The following is a 25,452-nucleotide window of genomic DNA, read 5'->3' as shown; positions in this document are numbered from 1 at the left end:
TTAACAAAAGCCACCTGCCCTTGATCATCTTCCTGGCTGAGAGAGCAAGGTCTGGGGTTGGACTGGCCAGATGCACTTACTTCTAACACATGGGACAATGCTTGACAACCTCTCCACCCTACTACACTCTGCAGTAGATGGGTAAAGAAATAGTACTTTTGATGTTATCAAATCTATGTTTACTAGCACAAAGCTTCTCTGAATTCCTTCCTTGCCCTCGCTAAAACTAACCCTTTCCCAGATTTCCTGGTTCCAAGACATGGCACTTCCCTTTGTCCAGTTCTGATCAAATTCCACCTCATCAGTTTCCCTCATATCCTACATCTCACACCCATTTCTGCCTTCACAATGTCTTCTACATCTTACTGCAAAAACAGCATGTGCCACCTTCTCCACCTGCCTGCCAACACTTAATTCTTTCTTTTTCTCTTAGACCTACAGTCTAGACTTCATACAGATGGAAACATGAGCCTTTTTTCTTTGCCAGTCCTGGGCTTGAACTCAGAGCCTAAGCACTGCCTTTGGGCTTTCTCAAGACTAGCGCTCTACCACTTGAGCTACAACACCACTTCCAGATTTTTCTATGTATGTGGAACCGAGGAATCAAACCCAGGTCTTTGTGTATGCTAGGCAAGCACTCTACAACTAGGCCTAACTCCTGGCCCCAACATGAGCTTTTAAAGACAAAAGTCTTATTATATCACGTTATAATTCTTAGGTAGAATTCCATTATGTGCACAGAAAAAATCATTCTTCTGACCATAGTAGATGAAATTCTGATAGCCTGGTCCCTGACACTTTGAACTCAAAGACTCAAGATCTTTCTCAGCTTTCCTACTGTTGACACTCTACCACTTGAGCAATTCCTTCAATCTGGGATTTTGCTGGTTCATTGGAGACGGAGTCTTATGTACTTTTCTATCCAGGCTAGCTTTGAACCATGATCTCAGCCTACTGAATAGTGAGGATTACAAGTATGAGCCACCAGCCCCTGGTTCCATATAAAATTTTCAGAGAAAACTATCTGTAGTCCATTTACATTTTTGTCCTAGGGTCATCAGCTACTTTAATTGTATTGGTAGTGAGCAGGCTGCTGGTCGCTCTTTTCCTAGGTCTCTTAGGTTTCTGTCCATTTGTTCTTCATTCTCTGGGGAAAGCCCTATGTAGTCTAGGAAATGGAAGATTACCTTCCTCTCCTCCTACCTACTAATCAGCATTTCTTCCATTTCCTTAAATCTGCTCCAAAGATTCAGGATCTTGAAATATTGCTGTGAACCAGAGCCATCTGCAACACTACTTGTCCTATTACACCTTCCTCTGAACTAATGAGCCCAAAAGGGACTATTTGAAAGAACAAAGAGAAAAATACAGAAAGTGGGGGTGGGAGAACTGAGAAAATGTATTATTCTAGACATAATATTTTAGAAGGTGATTAGTCACCTGAAATGATGATGATGATGGTGGTGATGGTAATGATGATGAATTTAGGACATGAATTTACCAGGGGAAAGGAGCAATCTAGGAGTGGAGCAGCCAGAGAAAGGGACCAGAAGCAGATATCGAGGAGTAAAAAGAGATCCAAGGAAGTCACATAGGTAGGTGAAGACAGCATTCTGAATAGCATGTGGAAGAGGACGTGAATTTGTTCTATGTGCACTGCCTGCCTGTGTGTGACTATCCCAAGGAAACCTTCCATACTGCAAACTCATTCAAAACTGTAAGAATTTTTAAAAGAACAAAGTCATGCCATCCACAGGGGGGAAGAAAACTGTCAGAGCTAGAGATCATCCTGGGAAATGAACGTTAAATAAGTCAAATGTAGAAGACATACATCACAAAATAGCCTTTTTTTTTCCAGGTGGTCCTCCAAGTGGGGCAGCTTTTATGGAGCCAAGCAAATTCCCCAGCTGTGAGGAAATCACCAAGGGCAGAGCCGCTTCACGTAGAGAATGGGCTATTAGTGCCACCTAGTGGTAGCATTGAAAAAAAGCTCAGTAGCCAGTACCCTGCACCACCTCACTTAGGAAGCACAGCTGACTACCGCAAAATACTGGGTTTCAACTAGCCTGAAAATAGCCACAAGTCTGATTTTCATCATTGTCAAGGTTTAGACTCGATTTCCTCATTAGTTAGATTCCATTGACTCCTTTGAACATAGCAGGGGTTTATTCTTCACATTCCTTTCATTCCTGTGTCCTCCTCAGGAACGAAACCTATCAATCATAATTTTCTCCTCCTCCTTTCTTAAGAATATGAACAATATGACAGCAAAAGAAAAGGACACCCTGGGCACAGCCCCTATCTTTGTTAGCCACAGACCTGCCTCACCAACCCGCTACAAAAAAAAAAAAATGCAAGGGACAGCTGGTCCGGACAGCTCACCACAATAATCCTAGTTATTCAGGAGGTTGAGGTTTGAAGACTGGCATGAAGCCAGCCATGGTGGATGAATCTGAGAGACCCTTTTCTCCAGTTAACTGAAAAAGAAAAACAATTGGAAATGGAGTCATGACTGAAGAAGAGCCAACTGTGGGTAAAAACGTCAAGCAAGAGCCTGAAGTCCCTGAGTTCAAGCTCCAGTACCAGCAGAGACAGATAGAGAGAGGGAGAAAAGGAGGGAGGGGAGAGGAAGGGAGGGGGGAGGGGGAGGGGGAGAGGGGGAGAGAGAGAGAGAGAGAGAGAGAGAGAGAGGATGATGACCAGTTTTATTACTAATAAGAACATTTAATGGGACCAGGAGTGTGGCCTAGTGGTAAAGTGCCTGCCTAGTGTGCATGAAGCCCTGGGTTTGATTCCTCTGAATCAGAAAAAGCCAGAAGTGGCTCAGTTGAAAGAGAGCTAGCTCTGAGAAAGCTGAAGGACAGTGCCCAAGCCCTGAGTTCAAGCCCCAGGACTGGCAAAAAAAAAAAAAAAAAAAAAAAAAAACCAGTTGCTACTCTGTCTGAACACTGAAATCCAAACAAGTCTTTGTATTTCTCATTAGGCATATCTAATTAACTAGAGGCCAAGCTTCACATTTCCCTCTTTTTTGCCACTTCTGGGGCTTGAACTCAGAGACTGGGCACTGTCCTTGAGCACTTTTTGCTCACGGCTGGCACTCTGCCACTTGAGCCACAGTGCCAGTTCCAACTTTTTCTTACTATATGGTACCAAGGGACCCAGGGTTTCATGCATGCTAGCCAAGCATTCTTACCACTAGGCGATGCTCCCGGCCTCACATTTCCCTTTTAATACTCTTTCCCTGTTATACCACAGTGCCTCAACTCTCTCCTCACACTTGTAGCAAAGGAGGCAGAGATGCCTAGTAGAGCAGAGACAAAGGTTCCTAGAAAATGGGAGTGACCAGAGGGTGATGGGGCAACAAGATGTGATATTTATACACAATAGAACTCTATGCTGCCAGCAGAACGAACTATATCACACCATTTTTAGGGAAGTGGAAAGACTTGGAAAAATCATATTAAGTGAATTAAGTCAGACCCAAAGGAACATAGGCTCAATGGTTTCCCTCATTTGTCATAATCAGTAGAAACCTTGGGCTCTCCTAGCAGAGATTTGCAATAGAGCAAAACCTAGATACATAAGTTCACATAGGATCAGGCTAAATGAAAGGACCTCCAGGATATAAAAACAAGAGCTCATATAATGTGTGACTGTTGTTCTTAATGTACTATGTTATTTCTCATCTCTTTTTTATCCCTTGGTTATTCTCATGTTGTTACAATATCTTACCTTGTTATCTGGTATAGTGTATATACGATTATTTGTTTATTTGAAATAAGATAGGGGAGGGGGTTGGGGGAGGGAAATGGAGACAAAACCAAGAGAAGCGGTATCAATGTTTATGAAGTAAAACACCTTCTATCTGGCAAATATAATGTAAACCTTCTATTAATTACAATAAAAATTAAATTAAAAAATAGAAAAAATGGGTTTAAAAAGAAAATGGGAGTGACTCTTGGTCCAGGTCCTAAACTCAAGTTTGCAGAATAGAATAACATTTAATTTGTAAACAACACAAATTGACTCCTGATGTGCTTTTCATTGTAAAGAAGTTTTTCACACTGTTTCTCAGCCCAGAAGTCAAGAGACTCTGTGTGGCTCTTACTATAGTTGTTACTGTTTTATTGGTTTGATGGAGTGTTTTAGTCCCAGGCCTGGGCGTCCCTCTCCTATACTGCTCCTAAGGCATCTTCAGCTGATATGCCCTATTACTTTGTTGTTAGGAGTTTATTATAATAATCTTTGGTATATTTTGCATATTAATTTTTGCTGCTTGCTTCAGGGGAAAAAATGTTCAGACATAACTATCACTCAGTATCTTACAGATGGCATTTTAACTTCTCTCCTAGATGGAAAAAGCATCGAAGGAATACAATTTTTACCATTTTTATACTCTACACAATAAAGTTATGGTGAAGTTTATATCTCGATGGCATTTATTTTCTGATATTCATTTTTCATTCATTCGTTGATTTTTCTTCCCTAACAGGAAAATAATATCCCTATATATTCTTAGACCAACCTCCCCTCAATATAAATGTCTTCCAATGTATGAAACCAACATGAATTTTGTGATGTCTTGAATAAAGAACTGTGCAAGAATTCTTTGTAATCTTGTCATCCTTTTGCTTTTGATCCTAATTATTTTTATCAATTTCTGATTAGACTTTTCCTAAGCTAATTTATGCTTAACTTTTATCTCAGTTAATCCAACAGTATCTAGATACCCAACTAGAATAGTAGGTATCGTTCAAAACAATCCTGAATCCAAAGTTCTAATCACTTAAGTCTTTTGGAGAATAAATGCTTCTCTCTGCTTTCTGGGACCCTGAGCACATGGCCTTTCACAGGAAGATGAAGGGAAAAAATGCACAAGTCACAGTCTTAGCAGCCCCAAAGCTAAGGAGGACAAACAACCATCTGCTGTCAGCTACTCAGTGTGACAGTTATCCACAGGAAGTGCCACAAGGCATGATTGAATCTCACATGTTACAGCCATGCACTAAACAACCCTCCCAGCTCCCTCCCTAGTCATTTGTATTTCTTTGCCTAATTGCTATTAGTTAGCATTCCCTCCAGTGTAAAGAAAAATGGCTGATTATCACTGGCAGTTCATCTGATCTAGGAAATAGGGTTCCCAGGCTAGCTGCCTCCACCCCCGCAAGTGGTTCTGGGCATAATTTCATTTACATGAAGCATCCCCTCTCTGTACTCTGGCACCAAGAAATGAAAATGTTGACAGACTGAACTGTTCATCTGTAATTATTCTGTAATCGAGGTCACATTCAAGAATAAGGAGATTTTCCACTAGAAAGCAAGCCAGCTTTCTTTTTCCTGTGTTCTTTGCAATATAGAGTTTTCCAGATTAAGCTGAATAAATACATTCAGCTCTGTGGATCTACATCTGCAAACTGAAACAAGTGAATCAAAGACATGTTTCATTCATCTATATTGAACAAATATTGAATTTCCCCCATCACTCTTCCCTGAAAATATAGTACAATAGATTTGTATAGAATTTACATTGTGTTAGGCATTATAAGTCATCTACAGCTAGTATAAATAGATGGATGTGCATAAGTCATGGATATCAAAATGCATGGATACGCAAGTCCTTTATGTACAATGGCATAGCATTTTCTGTATCATCTATACATATCTTTCCCACATACTTTAACTTTCTATGGATTATTATAATAAAAGAGAAAGACCATATAAATACCTTATACAATCATCCCAATATATTTAAGAATTATTGACTAGAACAAAAAATCTGTATACATGCAGTATGGACACATTTATTTTCCAGTATCAGGATTTGAACTATGGGCCTTGCACTTGCACTTGCTCAGTCTGCTTACCACTTGAGCCACATATCAAGCCCTTTTCACTGCTAATTTTAGAGTTGGAGTCTTGAGAACTTTTCTGCCTAGGTTACCTTCAAATCATGATCCTCTAGATATCAGGCTCTTCACTAGCTAAGATTACAAATTTAAATCACCAAGTGCTCAGCATAGATGTAATTTTAAAGTGTTTTTGGTTTTTTGTGACTTTTTTTGTCTGCTGAGGCCCAGCTGTACTATTTTCATAAAGACCACATGAAGCCTAAGCATGTTCATAGCATTTCTTGGTGACCTCTATCCAAACATCCACCTCCTCTACCATCACCAACATGTAAAATTCTTGAAGATTCCTGTTTAGGTCCTTACCAAAATCAACCATTGTCTCATTCATGATACATCAGTAAGGATGCAGACCTGTACATTCTTCAATCCTATTCACTTTCCACCCCTTGTAAATGACAAGCTGGACATATATGGACGACCTTTAGAGGTGTCATTGGAAGAGGGGTAGATTGTAGAAAAAAAAAACTGAAAATTCACCTACTATTTCTTCTCTGTCCCCATGGCAAATGAGTAGTTTCTGAATTGGTAGTAGAAAAACAGGAAGAGGTGAAGGAGTAGTAGAAGGAGAAAGAGTGTGAGGAAGGAGGATGAAGCAAGAGGGAGAAGGAGAAAGACAAAGACAGCTTTCTGTGCCTCTGATTCTTCCATGGAGGTAAAGCATTGAGTTTATCTCATAACAAGAAAGAGAAAACAAAATTTAGCCCTCAAAGAACCAATAACCCAATTAATAAATGGACTAATGAGCTAAAGAGAATCTTTTCAGAAGAAAGAAGAAATATCCAATAGATACACAAAGAAATGCTCAACATCTCTGGACATAAAAGAAATGCAAATTAAAACCAACACTGACATGCCACTTCACCCTGGTTAGAATGGCATTATCAAGAAAACAACGTTGCTGAGGATATAGCCAAAAGGAAAATTTGTTCCTGCTAAACATAGAACCATCCTATAACCCAGCAATTTCACTCTTGGGCTTTTATTAGACAGATTACAAACCAGGACATAGAAAGACCATCAACACATTCATGCTCATAGCAGCATGATTTCTCATAGCCAAGATATGGAATCCGCCCAGATGCCCCTTAGTGGATGAATGGATAGAGAAAATGGTAAACGTAACGATACTGTATCGTTTGTAAAGGAATGGAAGCACCTGGGCCGGGAGTTTGGCCCAGTGGTTAAAGTGCTTGCCTAGCATGCATGAAGACCCGGGTTCGATTCCTCGGTACCACGTACATAGAAAAAAGCTGGAAGTGGTGCTGAGGCTCAAGTGGTAGAGCTCTAGCCTTGAGAAAACCCAAGGACAGTGCTCAGGCCCTGAGCTCAAGCTCAGGACTGGCAAAAAACAAAAAAAAGAAATGGAAGCACCTATAAAAATTGTGTTAAATAACTGTTGATGGGAATGGCAAACTCATTCAACCACTGTGAAAAGCAGTATGGTAGTTCCACAAAAGACTAAACATAGAGCTCCCCTATGACCCAGCAATTCCATTCCTTGGCATTTACCCAATCTTCCAGAAACAAGGATATACTAAATCCACTGGCACAACGATGTTCATTGCATCATTATTCACCATAGCAAAGATATGGAACCAACCCAGACACCCTTCAGTTGATGAGTGGATCAACAAGATGTGGTATTTATACACAATGGAATTCTATGCTGCTGTCAGAAAGAACGACACCACCCCATTTGTAAGGAAATGGAAAGACTTAGAAAAAAATTATATTAAGTGAAGTAAGCCAGACTCAAAGGAACACAGGCTCAATGGTTTCCCTCATTTGTCATAACCAGTAGAAACCTTGGGCCCTCCTAGCAGAGATTTACAATTGAATAAAACATAGATTTATAAGGCCATATAGAATGACACTAAATGAAAGGACCTCCAGGATAAGGAAACAAAAGCCATATAATGAGTGATTGTTGTCCTTAATGCACTATGTTCTCTCTAATCTCTTTTGCTGTTCCTTGGTTATCTCATATTGTTAGAGTATTTCTCCTGGTTATCTGATATATTGTACATATGCGTATTTGGTTATTTGAAGTCAGATAGGGAAGGGAGGAAAACAAGATAAGGGGCTGGGATGGGGGGAGGGAAATGGGGACCAAGACATGAGAAAGAGTATCAATGCATGTGAAATAAAGCACCTTCTTTCTGGTGAATATAATGTAGCCCTTCTATTAACTACAATAAAAATATGTGAAAAATTATGTTAAATGAAGTAAATTAGATGTTGCATATTTTCCCTCATATATAGAAGCTAGAATTAAACCCATAAGTAGATCTATTTGGTTGCAGGGAAGTATATATACACCCACATTAACTGAAATATGATAGATTCAAGGAAGAACTCAAAGTCAAAGTTCAACAAAATAAATGGGTACTTGAAAGAGCTGGAATTCAGTCAAGGGGAGCTAGATAGACAAATGAGAGAACTGGGAGAGAGGATGCAGTTAAGAATATACCATGTTGGACCCGGGAGTTTGGCCTAGCGGTTAAAGTGCTTGCCTAGCATGCACAAAGACCCGGGTTCGATTCTTCGGTATCCCACATACACAACCAAGCCGGAAGTGGCAGAGACGAGACTGCAACAAGCGACAGAGAGCGAAAGCAAGCAAGCGGAGCCCAACCGAGTGGTGGCCGGAGCGAGCGGGGCCAGAAAGAGAAGGGGGCCAAAAAAAAAAAAAAAAAAAAAAAAGAATACACCATGTTGCCTACGAAATTAGAAAATAGAGGGAAGGGGTGTGTTGGGAGGGATAGGTGAGAATGTTGAAAGGGGTGACATTAATCAGACTTGGAAAAAATCATATAAAGTGAAGTATAACAAGCTCAAAGAAATATAGGCTCCATGGTTTCCCTCATTTGTAACAATTAAATATGTCTAGTGTAGTCCTAGCCAGGGATCACAATAGCTCAATAGCTATGAATGTATGACCATATTGAATGATGCTAATTGGAATGAATTCAAAGATATGGAAACAAGAGGTTTTGTTTGGGTATTTTTTATTTTTGTTTGTACTGTGTAAAGTTATTTCTTTTTTCTTTCATTTTCCCCTTTGGTTTATCTCATTGTCACTGTTTTGGGTTTTTTTTTTTCGGTACCCACTTTCTTGTATATACATTTATCTGATTTGGAGAAGTCAAGGGGTGAGACAAAGGTGAGACAAAGAACAAAGAGTGAGCCATGTAACAGTGATACTCACAAGACACTCTGCTGGAAATGAACTTTACAACCTGAGGTGAAGAGGAATGGGGGGGAAGGAGAGTAGCAGAAAAAGAGGGAGGGGGCAACACTGTTCCACAAGAAATGTACGCATTACCTTACCTACGTAACTGTAACCTTCTGTACATCACCCTTGTAATAAATAAAATTTTTAACAAAGATGCATTGTATTCAAAAACTCTTTTGTTAATAGTAGCTCCTTTTGTACAACGACTTAAAGATAATTGTGTGTGTGTGTTTGTCGGTTGTGAGACTTGAACACTGCCCTTGAGCTCTTCAACTCAAGGCTACTGCCTTAACCCTTGAGCCACAATGCCATTTTGGTTTTCTGGTGGTAAATTGAAGATAAGAGTCTCAAGTACATTAGTGACTGGGCTGGCTTCAAACCACAGTCCTCAGCTCTCAGCCTTCTGAGTAGCTAGGATTACAGATGTGAGCCACTGTGCCCAGCTTAAAGGTAATTTTTAAATGACATGTTAAAAAAGGAAGGAAAGAAGGAAGGAAGGAAGGAAGGAAGGAAGGAAGGAAGGAAGGAAGGAAGGAAGGGAGGGAGGGAGGGAGGGAGGAAGGAAAGAAGGAAGGAAGGAAGAAAAGAAGGAAGAAAAGAAGGAAGGGGAGGACACATCTGTCTCCAAAGAAAGAATGCTGTCGCTGAGTTCTAATAATAAGAGAATTTGCAAGGTTTTCTTTTGTCATAGATAAGAGGCCTGTTTGAATGCTAAGTAAAAATGTTTATAAGAAAGATGCTTTAGACTCCAAGGAAGCTCCTCACAGGTAAGCCTATGTTTGTGGTTAATGTAATCTAACCAAATAGGAGACCCTCTTTCCACAAACTAGTTTCTGCTCTGATGACCCAGTACTGAGCTCACAGGAAATATATTTGCTGAAAATAGGGGCAGAAATCTTGAAGCCTGTCGATGAAAGGAAAATGAGGAGAGTTGGCTGTGACTCTCTCTCTCTCTCTCTCTCTCTCTCTCTCTCTCTCTCTCTCTCTCTCTCTCTCTCTGCAAATGATTCCCTCCCCTTTCTGCCTCCCTTATCCTCCACCCCTCAGCATTAAGTCATCTTTTTGAACTTGTGATGAATATTCATATATCTTCCCAGTGAGTTGGCTATATTATGATTAAGAATAGACTGAAGTACTTAATATAGCTTTTTCTGATAAAGCAAGCAGTCATCCATGTTAATGAGAGACATTTTAGTAGAACTAGACCATGAGGAAAATTGAAGGGCTAGACCTACTGAGAAATCTGATTGTCCTGTTGCAACTGAAGTAATTCTGTTCCTTAAGTGTTTGGGGGTGGGGGGGTAACAATTTTATCTTCTAATCAGTCAGTTATGAATCAAATATTTATTGAACTAGGCTTTGTATTGGATACAGAAGGAAATGTTAAGGAAAAAACAGGCATAAGCTTTACACTTAAAACATGAGTCTAGGGCATGTTTTCAGCAGATTAATAGCAGCTAGTAAAAAGGTTTCACCCCACAACCTCTATTAAAACCCCATCACTCAGCCACATTACTGGCATTACTAATGCCACAGGATGCCTGGTAGAAAGAATGAGTAAGGCTAAGACCTGGCTTTTACTCTGCTGTCCAAACCACCCTGCCTGGAGGAGACATGAAAGTGACACCAAGACAACACCATGACCCACTGTTCTGTATTGCGTCTTTCCTTCCCCTGAGGTTTCTAGTATTGAGGAGCCTCAGCTCTTCATCAGATCTCCACCAGGGACCTAGAGCCTAGAACTGAAGTGAGTGAATTAGTATAACTTACAGCAGAACCCAAATCTACACATGATTTGACTGTTGTAGAGCAGCTGTCTTAGAGGTGTTGGCTTAAGCCACTTTTACTTACTTTGTCATAATATTGGTTTTCTGTTAGCATGTATTAATTAAATTTCATTGCTCTACTTTCATATCTGTTTATGACATATTCCAGTCACCTCACCCTCCCTATTACTCTCCCTGCCCCACTTCTTTCCACTTCTCTCAAAATCATTTCAACACATTATACATATACTATAGAAGTATAACATTGTTATAACACTGTTATACTTCTATAGTTAAAATCTATTGCACCCTCTTTGTTAGTCCCACCCCCCGCAAACACCCATCTCCCAATTGAGCCTGTTCCTCTCTCCTCATTCTTCTTTAACAGCTTTCATTGAGGTTCTTTATGCTATACGTGTGTATACAAATATATATGCATATGTACATATATATTTGCAGCACATTTGAAACATATTCATCCTCTAGATTTTTCCTTTTCCTCCTTCTAAGTCATCACTTAGTTAAATTCCTGTTCTATTATATCTGAATATAACTATGCATATGTATAAGTGTACATGTGTATATGTCCATGAATACTTAATCTCCCACATATAAGAAAAACAGGATTTTTTTGGTTTTCAAGATTGGCTTGTCTCCCAGACTCAAAGGAACTTAGGCTCAATGGTTTCCCTCATTCGTCATAATCAGTAGAAACCTTGGGCTCTACTAGCAGAGATTTGCAATAGAGCAAAATCTTGATACATAAGGACATATAATGTGAAGCTAATTGAAAGGACTTCCAGGATAGTGAAACAAAAGCCATATAATGAATGATTGTTGTCCTTAATGTACTATGTTGTCTCTCATCTCCTTTGCTGTCCCTTGGTTATCTCATATTGGTATAGTATCTCACCTTGTTATCTGATTTATTGAATTTATTTGTATTTGGATATTTGAAATTTGATAGGGAAGGGGGGAAAACCAAGACGGGTGGGGGGTGTGTGGGGGGAGGGATACCGGTACCAAGACATGTGAAAGGGTATCAATGTATGTGAATTAATGCACCTTCTATCTGGCAAATATCATGTAACCCTTTTACTAATTACAATAAAAAAAATAAAAAATAAAAAATAAAAAAATAAATAAATAAAAAAAAGATTGGCTTGTCTCATTCTACATGATTACATTCATTTTTCTGCAAATGACATGATTTCATTTTTCTTTTTGGCTGTGTAATATTTCATATTTTGGTGTGTATATATGTATGCGTGGGTACCAAATGTCATTTCATTAACATCTATTGTTATTCTCCAAATTAATTAGCAATTTGAAGTTCAGAGTTCTTTGTCTACGCCTCTGTCACTTGTGTGTGCGTATGTGTGTGCCTGTGCCTGTGTGTGTGTGTGTGTGTGTGTGTGTGTGTGTGTTTTCCTGGACTACAGCTTGAACCCAAGGCCTGGGTGCTATCCTTTAGCTTTTCCAGTACTGGCTGGTATCTAGTAACTGAACCACTTTTCCATTTGCAGTTTTCATGTGGTTAATTGGAGATAAGTATCTCACAGATGTTCCTGCCCCCATCTGCTATCCTCAGCTCTTAGCCTTCTGAGTAGCTAAAATTCCAAGTATGAGCTACTGGTGCCTGGCTTCCATGTCAGTCTTCCAACACACTTTTTTCCTTCTAATTGAGAACAAATGCTTTCCCTAATGGACTATGTCTCTAGCATTATAACTAGTAAATACGCAAAAAAAAAAAAAAAGTAGCAGAAGGGCTATGAGCAAACCAAATTTGAATGAATGGTTTCAGATAAAGATAAGGAATTTCATTAAAACAGTTGATCTACTACTGGCCAATTCTGCAGATTATAATGAATGGAAAGTGGATAGCTTTGTCATGTGCCTGCTGCTTTGGTTGAAAAGATAAAACATTAATGGGCAAGTACCTAACATCTAATGGCATTTATGTTTTAGTCTGATAGAAATAATCTATCCTGGTTTTCTGAAACATTTGTTTGGCAAAACCTTAGTAATGATGGAAGGAAAAATCTGTATGCTTGCAATGCTTGTGCTCTTATTGTCATATGAAACATTTATACTAGCTTTATAATCAAATTCTGATTTCATCATTTGAAAATGCAATACTTATTCTCTCAGTTATAAAGGCTAGTGGTAAAAGCTTCAAACAACTGGTTTATATATAGTTCTCAGGCAGGTAATTTATAATGTGGTTCTCCAAAGATTCGTATGAGATATATTTATCTCATAAACATATTCTACCCAAACAAAGCCAGAATGTTTTGGATTTTGATCCAAATCCTGGATCAGTGCAGGATCCAAATACTGCACTGTAATTGAAAGACAACTAGAAACTACCAGAATTCCTTTCTGACCATTGGCTAAGTCCCAGTTTCAAATGAAGAAGAAGCAGAAGTGACCACACAAAATAAATTATGCCTAATAATTATTTATCCTTATGATAGTTTGATCATATCGATACCCTTCATTCTGTCAGCACAACTTGACTTCGTCACTCCTATGATAATCTTCAAGTGATATCGTTTGGAATTGTTTTATTCTTTTTCTTTTTTTTGCTGCCAGGTCATTTTTCTTTTCCTTAACAAAAAACACACACAAGAGCACAAAATTCACTTACATATCATCATCATTATTTTACAAATATAAATAATAAGAAGAATTCAAGTACAATCAAGTGCAGGCATATTTCCTATATATTAATATGTAAACCTGAACTATTATATACATCATATACCTTTGGCTCAGCTGCAAAATAAAAGACACTAACAGAAATACTGCACTTGAATGTTTAATTGCACCCTTACTGAGAATTTGTACCAATGCCTAAGTACAATTATAAGTTACAATTATAACTTCAATATCACTTACTATTCACTTACTATAAACACCTAAACAAATATTTCTGCCCCACTGGCAAATATCTCAAGAGTTAAAATTGTACCAGGTTTTAATGATGAAATATTCAAAATCTCAATTGTGTTTAATGCCTTAAAACAAGCACAACTAGAGAACTTATTCCTAACCAAAAGTTTTCCTATGTCAAAATAGGTATTATTTACAAACAGTACACATATAGAAAACAAAAATGCTTGTTACTTGATATATTGTATATATTGAAATAGGAAAGGGAATGGGGGAAAACAATTTGATTGGGAGGAGGTGGGGGAGGGAAATGGAGATTAAAAACATGAGAAGGAGTATCAATGTGTGAGAAGTAATGCACCTTCTATCTGGTGAATGTAACTGTAACCCCTCTATACATTACCATGACAATAAAAAAGAAAAAGAAAGAAAACAAAAATGCTATTTTTTGGTAGGATAGACAAAATATCTAAAAGCTATCTAACATTGTGGATCACTGTACATTCAAAAGTGTGCTATTTCACTGGCATTGTTTGTTTTTAACCTTAATATCCAATAACCTATTTGATATACTGAAATTTCTAAGCAATCTCAATTTGAATGGTATCAAGAATATATGTTTAGGAGGCCTGGAGTTTGGCCTAGTAGTAGAGGGCTTGCCTAGCATGCACAAAGACCTGTGTTTGATTCCTCAGTATCACATACATAGAAAAAGGCAGAAGTGGCTCAAGTGGTAGAGCTCTAGCCTTGAGAAAGTCCAACGACAGTGCTCAGGCCCTGAGTTCAAGCCCCAGAACTAGCAAAAATAAAAAATAAAAAAGAATATATGTTTAGGGGCAAAAAATGCTTAAGTACCATCCAAAAAGCAATAACTGACATCAATAAGATTACAAATACCCAATTGAAGGCACATGGAAACATTTACTACTTTGTCATCAAGATTCTCCTTTAAGTCAGGATTAGTAATAGAATCAGCTCTGAAAACTGTTGATTTGTCTTTATTTGTTGAGTTTTCCTCTTTCTCTATTTCTTTTAGTTTTTCTTCTTTCCTCTGAGCCAGATGCCTTTTCTGTCATTTTGTTTGTCTGCTCTGTGGCTGGTATTTTGTCATCTGTCTGTTCTGTGCTGTTAGCAAGAGCATCTTGTTCTCCTAAAGATTGTTTTTTTTAAATTTTATTTATTTATTTATTTATTTATTGTAATTAATAGAAAGGTTACATTGTATTCACCAGATAGAGGGTGCATTACTTCAGAAACACTGATACCCTTTCTCATGAAATGGTCCCCATTTCCTTCCCACCCTCCACCCAGTCTTTTTGATTTCCCCCCTTCCCTATCCAATTTCAAATAACCAATTAGGCACATATAAAATATATCAGATAACAAGGTGAAATATTGTAACAATATGATATAACCAAGGGATAGCAAAAGAGATAAGAGATAAAATAGTACATTAAGGACAACAGTCACTGATTATTTGGCTTTTGTTTCCTTATCCTGGAGGTCCTTACATTTAGTGTCATACTATTTGGCCTTATATCTCTAGATTTTGTTCTACTGTAAATCTCTGCTAGGAGAACCCAAGGTTTCTATTGAGTTTGACAAGTGAGGGAGACTCTTGGGCCTATGTTCCTTTGAGTCTGGCTTACTTCACTTAATATGAGTTTTTCTAAGTCTTTCCATTTCCTTACAAATGGGGCGATGTCATTCTTTCTGACAGCAGCATAGAATTCCATTGTGTATAAATACCACATCTTGTTGATCCACTCATCAACTGAGGGACATCTGGGTTGGTTCCATATCTTTGCTATGGGAAATAGTGCTGCAATGAACATCGTTGTGCTAGTGGATTTAGTATGCCCTTGTTTCTGGACCATTGGGTAAATGCCAAGCAGTAGAATTGCTGGGTCATATGGGAGTTCTATGTTTAGTCTTTTGAGGAACTGCCATACTGCTTTCCATAGTGGTTGAACGAGTTTGCACTCCCACCAACAGTGTAGTAGTGATCCTTCCTGGCCACATCCCCTCCAGCATCTGTTGTTATTCGTTTTCTTGATTCTGGCCATTCTAACTGGAGTGAGGTGGAATCTTAGAGTTGTTTTGATTTGCATTTCTTTTATGACCAGAGATGTTGAGCATTTCTTCATGTGTCTATAGGCCATTTTTATTTCTTCTTCAGAGAAGACTCTCTTTAAGTCTTTGGCCCATCTTTTAATGGGATGGTTGTTTCTTTGGAGATTAGTTTTGTAGTGATTCAATTTTTTGAGCTGTTGATATGCTTTTCTCCGTTGTATGGTTAGTGAGGATCTTCTCCCATTCTGTAGGCTTCCTATTTAATTTACTTGCTATGCCCTTTGCCATACAAAACATTCTGATCTCCTGCCAATATTGTGCCCAGAAACTTGAAGCCCTCTCTGATAGCCAGAGACCAAAGGTCAATGCAAATTGCAATGAGTCGTTTACTGACCAGCTAGAGCACAGGTCTCTACGCACTGATAGTCGAGTGCAGACCAGAGGCCCCGAGCACAAGAGTACAGCCCCTTTTATACATTTTTTTGGTAGGGGGAAGGCCCCAGCAAGTAATAGCAACAAATCAATACTCCACGCACGAAATTTATACAAAAATTCCATTAAATGATTGGTGCAATACAAAGCAGGAAAGGGGTCATGGCTAATGATTGGTCAGTCTAGCTGGCTGTCATTTTAGGAGGATGGTTTTTATGCCAGATATGAGTCTAGGGGGATCTCCATGGTAACGGACTTGTGATTGGTTGACATCTGCCCTAGTTTGCTGGCCCTTACAAGTCTGACCTTGTAGGTAGCAGATGGCTACTATCTCTAGCTCCCGGCTTGGAATGTATATACTCCTTACTACAGTGTAGCTCAGTCTGGGAACCAAGGACAAATGGGTGGTTGTAGATTAGCCACAAGGACAGCAGTTGCATTTCTCAGGATTTTAGCAAGCAGATATACAGAAGCAGAAAGGCAAGTTAAGGAAATACAAGTACAACCATCCAAATGAATACAAGTATGAAAATACAAATGGCTAACATTGGTTTATAGAAAATATATAGATATTTTCTATGCTCCTCACCAAAATTCAAGTTCTGGCAGCGTAGGGGACAGTTCTTTACCAAAAATTGATCCTAAGTAAGCTTTAGCGCCACAGAGATCTCAGCCAGAGAGAAAAAAGGCAGAATACCGGTGCGAGAAGACAGCGTGGAGGGGCGCCAGCCATGAAGCGGCCGTGGAGACAAAGTTCTTCTGAATCTGAGCAGACAGCGCTTTTTGGAGGCACAGACTGGCTGCAGACAGAGCCACACAGAGCCTGTGCGAGCCCAGAGCCGAGAGCCGGCCGTGCATAGACCTGCCAGCTTCAGGGAACCGGAGAATCCAGCAATTTGTGAGTAGTTTGGAGGAGAAGTTTCCACTTCTGCTAGGGGAATGGCATTGGGAGGGAGCCCCTCCCCCACCAGCTAAGAGCAGCGCCATCTTGACTGCTGGCAAAGACCGGGCCAAAGCAATTGGAACCTGAGAGGTGATGCTGGAAACGCCATCTTTCTAAGGGCAAAGGATTTCCCAGCGATTCCTTAGCCGGAAGTCCGTCCCCTGCGCCGGGCCACAGGCCTGGTAGACAAAGCCGCCCGTGAATCTTTCAGCTTGGTTTTCCCAATCAAGCAATCTGATCCAAAACACCGCAAAGCCAAAATACAAGAGAAAAAGACTTTGTGAAGTGTTTGGATCCCGAATTTAGTGGAGACACAAGTTTCCTATCCTGCCTCCTCCAAAAAAACAACTGAAGAATACCCTCTTTTTTTGTTTTTTTTTGTTCACCTTCATTAAATTGGTTCTCAGATGAAAGCATACTTTCTGGTGTCAAGGCATTAACTACCCTTGACCTTTCAACTGCCTGCCTCTTCTCCAAATTAAACTCTGGGAGTCTTGAGCCTGGAGTCTAGTTTTTCTTGCAGGATTCTAGAAGAAAACAGTAGGCACATCGAAAGGCAAGGTATTCCAATTCCTCCTTCAAAGCCGTATCATTATGTGAAAAATACTGTTCTGTGGACTATGACTAACTAGATATTCAACAATTCTGTCCAGAGCATCTCATTCTTGGGGAAGAACAGATCTTACCAAGGGTGGACCTGGAGAATGAAGACCCATTTCAGGCATTGAAGTGCCTTGGATCCAGGCAGAGGATCCAAGATATCTCAGTCATGCATTTGATGGTAGGGCAGACATTAACAGTTCTTTCTGGTGGTCCACCAGGAGCTGAAGCATCTTTCGATGGTCCAGGAGATGCTGGAACTTGTGGAGGAGGAGATCTCTGGTTAGAGCTTGTGGGTGATGGAGAGAGGTTTCTTTGAGTTGCACTTTGCTGACAAATGTCTTGTCTGGGACTTGTAGTTACAAACTCCTTTGCTTTCTTCGAGTCTGGGTCAAAACCTTTCCAGAATTAATTTAGCTGTTTCATGACGTCCATGTTCATGACTTTCCATGACTTCTTCAAGTATTTTTTTTTCCTTCTGTGATGTTTGAATCACCCAATGCCTCATTATTTATTTCTGTTCTCTTGGAAAAGAAGAAAATAAGCACTGTTCTTATGCTCCAGATGCTTATCTATACATTCTAGAACTTCTACAGTTGAAGGTTTCGCCCTCCATCAAAAAAATTATCCAGCCATCTTTTATTTGTAGAAACTTAGCACAAGGATATAAATTGTCAGTTGTTCACAGGAAGTCACAGCTGTGTGAAGTGGGCACTGCCCAGTCTGGGCATTCACCCCTGCCAGCCTGGGCAGCCAGCAGCGCAGCTCGATTCTCCTCAGAAGCAGACAGCAGCCGCCACTGACATAACCTGAAATTGTTTTATTCTCTATAAAATAAGTAAAAAAAAAAACACAGACTCTTAGATTGGATACAAAAGAGAAAATCCTGAAAATGATACAAACTTAGAGTATGGATCATAGCTAAATGTACTTACATTAAATAGACATCTTCTAGGGCACTTCTCATCTCATAAAACCATTAAAAACATAGGCTGGATATGTGGCTCTGTTATAGAATGCCTTTCTAGCAAATAAAAGGCCCTGAGTTAAAATTCCAGTATCCTCAAAAATGTGTTAGGTGTGAGTAGCTCATGTCTGTAATCCTAGTTACTCGAGTAACTGAGATCTGAGAGTTTTTTGATTCAAAGCCAACCTGGGAAGGAAAGTAAAGCTCAAGCCTCATCTCCAGTTAAACAGCTAAAAGCCAGAAGCAGAAGTATGGCTCAAATGGTAGAGCACTAGCCTTGAACAAAAGAGCTAAAGAACAGCACGCAGGCCCTGAATTCAAGCCCCAGTATCAGCACAAAATTATAAGAATAAGAATACAAATAAATAAAAGAAAAAAAACATTTCTACTTTTCTTTATCCCTACACAAAGTTCCAAAGGGTCAGAAATAGAAAAACCTGGACACAAACTATAAGGAGGCTTCATCTTCAAGGATGAGATTTTCCTCTTTGAGAGAGCTACTCTGAGTCTGTCCATCCAATAAGAATGCATTTTAGATAACTTTGTTTACTCATCTTACTTTCAAGTGGGATAATGCAGAAATACTGCACATTTCTTTCGTTCATCCAACATCTTTGGTTACCAAAGGTTACCAGGTCATTGCATATCTACGAATTTCTCCGATTTTCCAAATTGTGTGTGTGTGTGTGAGAGAGAGAGAGAGAGACAGAGAGAGACAGAGAGAGACAGAGATAGAGAGAGAGAGACAGAGAGAGAGAGAGAGACAAAGAGAGAGAGACAAAGAGAGAGAGACAGAGAGAGAGAGACAGAGAGAGAGAGAGAGGTGTATTGACTGGTACTGGAACTTGAATTCAGTTCTCATACTCTCATTTAACTTTTTCTCTCAGGGGTGGTGGTCTACTACTCCAGCCACAGCTCCACTCTAGTTTTTTTTTTTTTCTAATTTGCTTAATTCATACAGGCAAAATGTTTCTTTTCTCTTTACTACAAGAATCTGTTTCATTGACTCACATCTGTAATCCTAGCAACTCAAGAGGCTGAGATCTGAGGATCTCAAAACCAGCTAGAACAGAAAAGCCTAGGAGAAACTTCTCTCTAGTGATCTACCAGAAGAACCAGAAGTGAAGAATATATGCCTTGAGTAAATTAAGCTCAAAGATAGCACCCGGTCCCTCAGTTCAAACTCTAAGACTGGCACTTAAAAAATGAAAGAAAATACAATAAAGAAAGAATATTATTCCCTGGTTTAGTCACCTTCACTAAAACTCCTGTAGCTTCATTTTGTGAAGCTCTTGAATATGTGTGCAGTTCAGTGTCTAAGCAAAATTTACATTTATGAAAAGAGACAGTCTTTATGCTCCTAAAAATCACATGCTGTTCTTTCTTAATGAAAGAAGAGGTGTGCATTCGCCTTACTAGGATGTGTACTTTTATGAAAAATTGGCAACTCTGAAACGCTGGCTCTTGCTGTGTCTGTCTAGCAAACTAATGCAGTTCTTTGAACTTTCGAATCTCAAGGATAAGCTGTTCATGAACTGAAACAGCAGGATTGTTTCTCCACTGCTGTACACACTCCAAAGAGGCTCCCACCCCAAGGAAAGTAAAAGGCAGGAGGAAAATACATATCCTAAAGCAAATCAAGTTCAAAATTCCTGTTACGAAGATAAAAGATAAGGCGATCCCATCCATGTTTCCAGAGAAAAGGTGGCTCAGTTGCTACACATAGGATAATATCTTTGAAAGAAAGATGAGAAGTAAAATCAAGTTCAAAGCACTTCTAATCATAAAGATCTAAAACAAGCCCAGTGACGGTGGCTCTTGTCAATAATCCTAGTCCTCAGGAGGCTGAGAACTATGTATCATGGTTCAAAGAAGAAAAGTCCCTGTAGGACTCTTCTCACCAATTAACCCACTCAAAAATCAGAATTGATGCTGTGGCTCAAAACAAGGCACTAGCCTTGAGCCAAAAGAGCTCAAGGACAGTGCCCAGGCCCTGAGTTCAAGCCCCATGATTGAAAAACAAATCCAACAAAAGATGTTTTTCTTAAATTATTTTTCTTTCAAATTTCCAAATAGTTGTACAAGGGAATTGCCACTAGACAAAGTAGTACATGAATATAGTGAATCTTGATCACTGTCAACCCTTTCAGCATTCTCGGCCATTCCCTCTCAACCCCTGTCAATCTTCTTAATTTTGTAGAAAATGCACGGAAATTTATACTGCATTTCCCTCCCTTCATCTCTCTTATTAAATATCATTTCTCCTTTGATTTGGTGTAAAATCTTTCTTCCTCAGAGTCTCTTCAAGTAGGCTAAAAAAATATGTCCCCAAACAGTGGGAAAACATTATATTCAATTTTATGAAGTAAAACATATACTTAACATATAGGTTCCTGAACCAGGTCATGATATCATGAAAAGTAATAAATGAAATTTTAGGTGCCACATATCCAAATTACAAAGAAACCAACCTCCTTAGCCAAGGTTGGCAAACTCCAGATTGAAGGTGGCAGCTATGGAGATTGCAGTTGCCTATTCTTGCCTAGCCTTTCTCTAGGGTATTACTGTGTTTGTAGCTGGCAACACTACTCTATCAGCATGAACTTGTCAGTCAGGCTTCTCATTGACCACAGAGCATTGATGACTAAACACAAAGAATTTTTATGAAAGGGAAAGATCTTCCTCCAAACAACTGGACATGCACCAAGCTAAATTTGCTGCTGTGGCACCAGGATACACAGCTAGCTATTTTTAATTACGTCCCCTCTAGAGTTATGTCTCTTCCAGAACACTGCATTATTAACTCAACAACTTCTGAATGGAAGTGATGTAGACACCATTCGGCAAGGAGCCAACAAGAGTTCTCCATGCCCTCTGCTGGGCTTGCTAAGTCAATCGACTGTGGTCTGGGTAGTCAGTGGGGCTTAGGCTCTTCATGGTAAGTAAATGTTACCCACACAACACAGCACAAACTCAAATACACAGAAAACAGAGTTTATGTTTCAAAGTCTTTGGCCTCTTAAGAAACTGTATAGTTGAAATGAATTTTAAATGTGTTTTTTTTTCTGATGTGTTGTTGGTGGGCATTTGGGGTTCTGGTGATTTTCTTTGTTTTAATGTTACTGTTGTATACACAAGAGCAGTACAGTTGACAATGTCTGGACATGTCTTTAGTTATCATAATGACAACCAGGAAGGCCAGTTCTACTGACATCCAGTGGATAGAGAACAACCTCAGGACACTCCCACAAAAAAGGAGGTTTTCTAGTCCAAAACGTTTATATGAGTGCTAGGTTAGACCTCCACCACTAGTGCCACAGCTCCACTTCCAGCGTCCCCCCAACCCCCACCTCCCAGTGGATAATTGAAGATAAGAGTGTTGCACACGTTACTGCCTGAGCCAACTTCAAATCTCCATCCTCAGGTCTCAGCCTCCTGAGGAGCTAGGATTATAGCATATTTCTTGACATCGTATGGCTATGAATGGTTCCAATTTGCTACCATTTTACTTCTGAGTAGGTTTCTAGAGCATGCTTCTAGCTGAGTAAATGAGAGGGAGAGAAAAAGATAACATATCAAATTACAGTCATTGTTTGCCAAGAACATGGATTTACAGGGGTTTCAAAACTCTTCCAATATCAGCACTGGTTGTGGAAGGCACGGACTTGCAGAGTAGAAAAATAAAGTGCTATATTTTTAGAAAAATAAAGTGCTATATTCACCAAAGTTATCTTGTCCTGTCAATAGCTTAGAATCTTATGCAGCACTTTTTTGTACATGAGAAATTGGGAAAGACTGAGTTGTTGGCACAATTATTTCTTCTCACATCTACACGAATTTCCCCCCACTAGACATCCAATGTAATGGGGAATGATTTAGAACCATGCGTTCTTTGGATAGTCTGTAGTTACGTTCCACAAATAGTATACACAGGTCACATTCCTTGGTTTCAATTCTACACAATAAACATTATATTTAATTACTAGATTCAAGTGTAGAAGAATTTTACAGTAAGAGGATGGACACACATGGAATAGCTGTCCTGTTCTAGGCAATTAGAACAAAACAACAGGCTATCAACCATAATTAGTACCAGGAAAGAGCCATGACCAACACAGTTATTAATGAGAATTTTGCATTGTTGCAGAGAATGAAAATTATAAGTAAGTCTGAAATGACAGGATCATCAACCACCTCATAGTTGTGCTTTCTTTGAAAGTTTTAACTCATTCCTTTCAAACAATCCTCGATCACCTTGGTCCTTAAAGGAGAAATATAGTAAATGGAAGGATCCAACAGGCTGTTTTGAGTCTTGGTTTTGTTTTTATCTTTCTGAGCCTCCATTCTTTATTTGAAAAAAATGAAGATGAATAATATCTGTCATGCCACAGTGTAATATGAATGAAATGCTATGCTGACTATAAAAGTGCAATTGCAATGTTGCCAAGAGTGAGGAAAATGGCAGCCTCTGTTCCCTAAAGCACCTCTTTTTTTCCCATGTATATCTTGCTTCCTTTTAATGCACAGAATGATGACCATATTTGGGGAGAAAGGAGTGAGAATAAAGTGACTTGATATACCTGGCTAGGTAAGAAGTTGTAAAGAAGTATGAGTAATTTTATATGCATAGCCTATAAGTGTAGTGATTTATTATTGTTTTACTTTCGAATATATAGGACATGACAGCATCTGAAGGAGTAGAGGAAGATGTGATCAAACAATGAGCAGCAATGGTGATCAAGTCAATTGCTTCAAGGCAGTCCTAGAATCACTGGACCATTCTAGAATACATAAGCAAGCAACAGCAAGATAGGAGCAAACGGGGAAGTCGTTTCATACATGCACTGGTTTGTTTTCTTTGCCAGCCGTCCTCCTGATCATCCAGTGGCAGGCTTTTATCCAGTGCTTACAGACAGCTTATCATAAACTGCAGCTTGTTTCTTTGGGGTATTCGCTTCCACACTCTGCAAGGTAATAGGACTTGCTGCATGTATTCTACCAGATGAAGTCTTCTTCGCAAACTTCATTATGATGGACAGGCACAGCATTGCCCACTTTAACAAGAAATATCATTTACATTTACATATGTATTCAGTCTCTAGGGATGTGACTTCTTCCTTTTCAGACTCTATACATAGACGTATAACAGTCTTCAATAATATAGATATGTTATTTTTATCTCTAGACCTTGGGGAAAAGAACAAGTCTGGTGACTTAGATGAACCCAACATGCGAATCTGGGGTTTTCCACTAGGTTTTTTGGGGGAGAAGAAAGTTGACTATCATTGGTAATCATTGCTCTGGTATTAATTATATGTAATCAGAATGAATGAGATCATTTACCTGTTTCCCTAGTTAGCTAAAAATTATGGTGTCGTAGCTTTGTTTCCCTGGTATCAATGTGATAATAGATTTTTTTGGCATCATTTCCTCTTGTACAATATACCAGAACCTTTCAAAGATGTTCAGATATTTGTGCCTTAAAGTAAAAAATGTACTTTGTCATGATCGAACACAACTATGCCGACATTTGAATGCATACCACCATTAAAATTTTGATTTTATGAGCCACTAAATTGATGCAAAACAAGTTTAAAAAATATTTCACTACTGAAAACAACTTAGCTGAGATCTGTAGGCTTGTTTTCAGACATAGATCCCTTTGAAAACAAAGCAAATTGGCAGAATGGCAAATTCTGGTTTTCTTTTCTACTACTATTTAAGCGTTTGTGTGTTGTATATGTGTATGGAGATGGGTGGGGAGAGAGAGATGGGAGAAGGCAAAGAACAAAGAAGGGAAGGGAAGGGAAAAGAGAATAGGGGAGATGTAAAACAAGAGAAGAAAGTGGGAGAACTGGGACCTAGGGGAATTAGAAAAGAAAAAATGTAGATATCACAAATGAAAACATGGAAGCATAAATATACTGTAAGAAACTGTGATACTTCAAGTCTAATGTGAATTATTGTATTAGGGAATTGAAATATTAGATTATTGAGATTGTTTTTATTTTCCTTAAAATTAATGTCAGTTAAAAATTGCAATTTATCAGCATACGGTTTTGAAAAATGTACTTCTGCACAGAAACTGTATCTATCCAAGGCACTGTTTGCTAACAGCACAAAGCAACAGTAACTGTTAGTCTAACTTCTCTTCTGAGTTTCCAGTTCATTCTCAAATATAAACATTTGTCTTTTCCCATTTCTCTATATTTAGCCTTTTCCCATTTCTCTGTATTTAAAAATTATCACCCTGGAACAGACCAGGAATCTTGTCGAGTAGGGTGAAATCTTTCAGTCAGTCACTTGACCATATTTGTAGAACTATTCCTCAGGGGAAAGAAATCTCATTTCAATCCCAGCTAGAAGTCAGCTTATTCACTAATGCCTCAGGATTCAGAACCTTTGTATAATTTTTAAGAAGGAAATATGTTGTAAGAAACTCATGCCTTTGCAAAGGTACAAATCAAATAGGCTGTTTCAGATTGTTACTTCCATAAGGTGACAGGCTGATGTTTAAAAGTTTTACTTTTAAAACACCTTTTATTTATGCTTGTTTGTAAAAACAATGTGTGGTAAAAAATCAAATGGGAAATATTGCTCTGTATACTGACTGTGTGGCTGGACTGAACTAT

General features: G+C 38.9%; 1 pseudogene; it reads right to left on the bottom strand.

Annotated features, from left to right (window-relative positions):
• Positions 1 to 14,652: 14,652 nt before the first annotated feature.
• On the bottom strand, positions 14,653 to 23,868 carry LOC150055090 (endoplasmic reticulum junction formation protein lunapark-like; annotated as a pseudogene).
• Positions 23,869 to 25,452: the final 1,584 nt, after the last annotated feature.

Source organism: Megascapheus bottae, chromosome 14 (genome assembly GCF_031878675.1).
Source record: "Megascapheus bottae isolate mThoBot1 chromosome 14, mThoBot2.hap1, whole genome shotgun sequence".
Taxonomy (NCBI): Eukaryota; Metazoa; Chordata; class Mammalia; order Rodentia; family Geomyidae; genus Megascapheus; species Megascapheus bottae.
The sequence above is the reverse complement of the archived record's forward strand: the minus strand, read 5'-3'. Positions and strand labels throughout refer to the sequence as shown.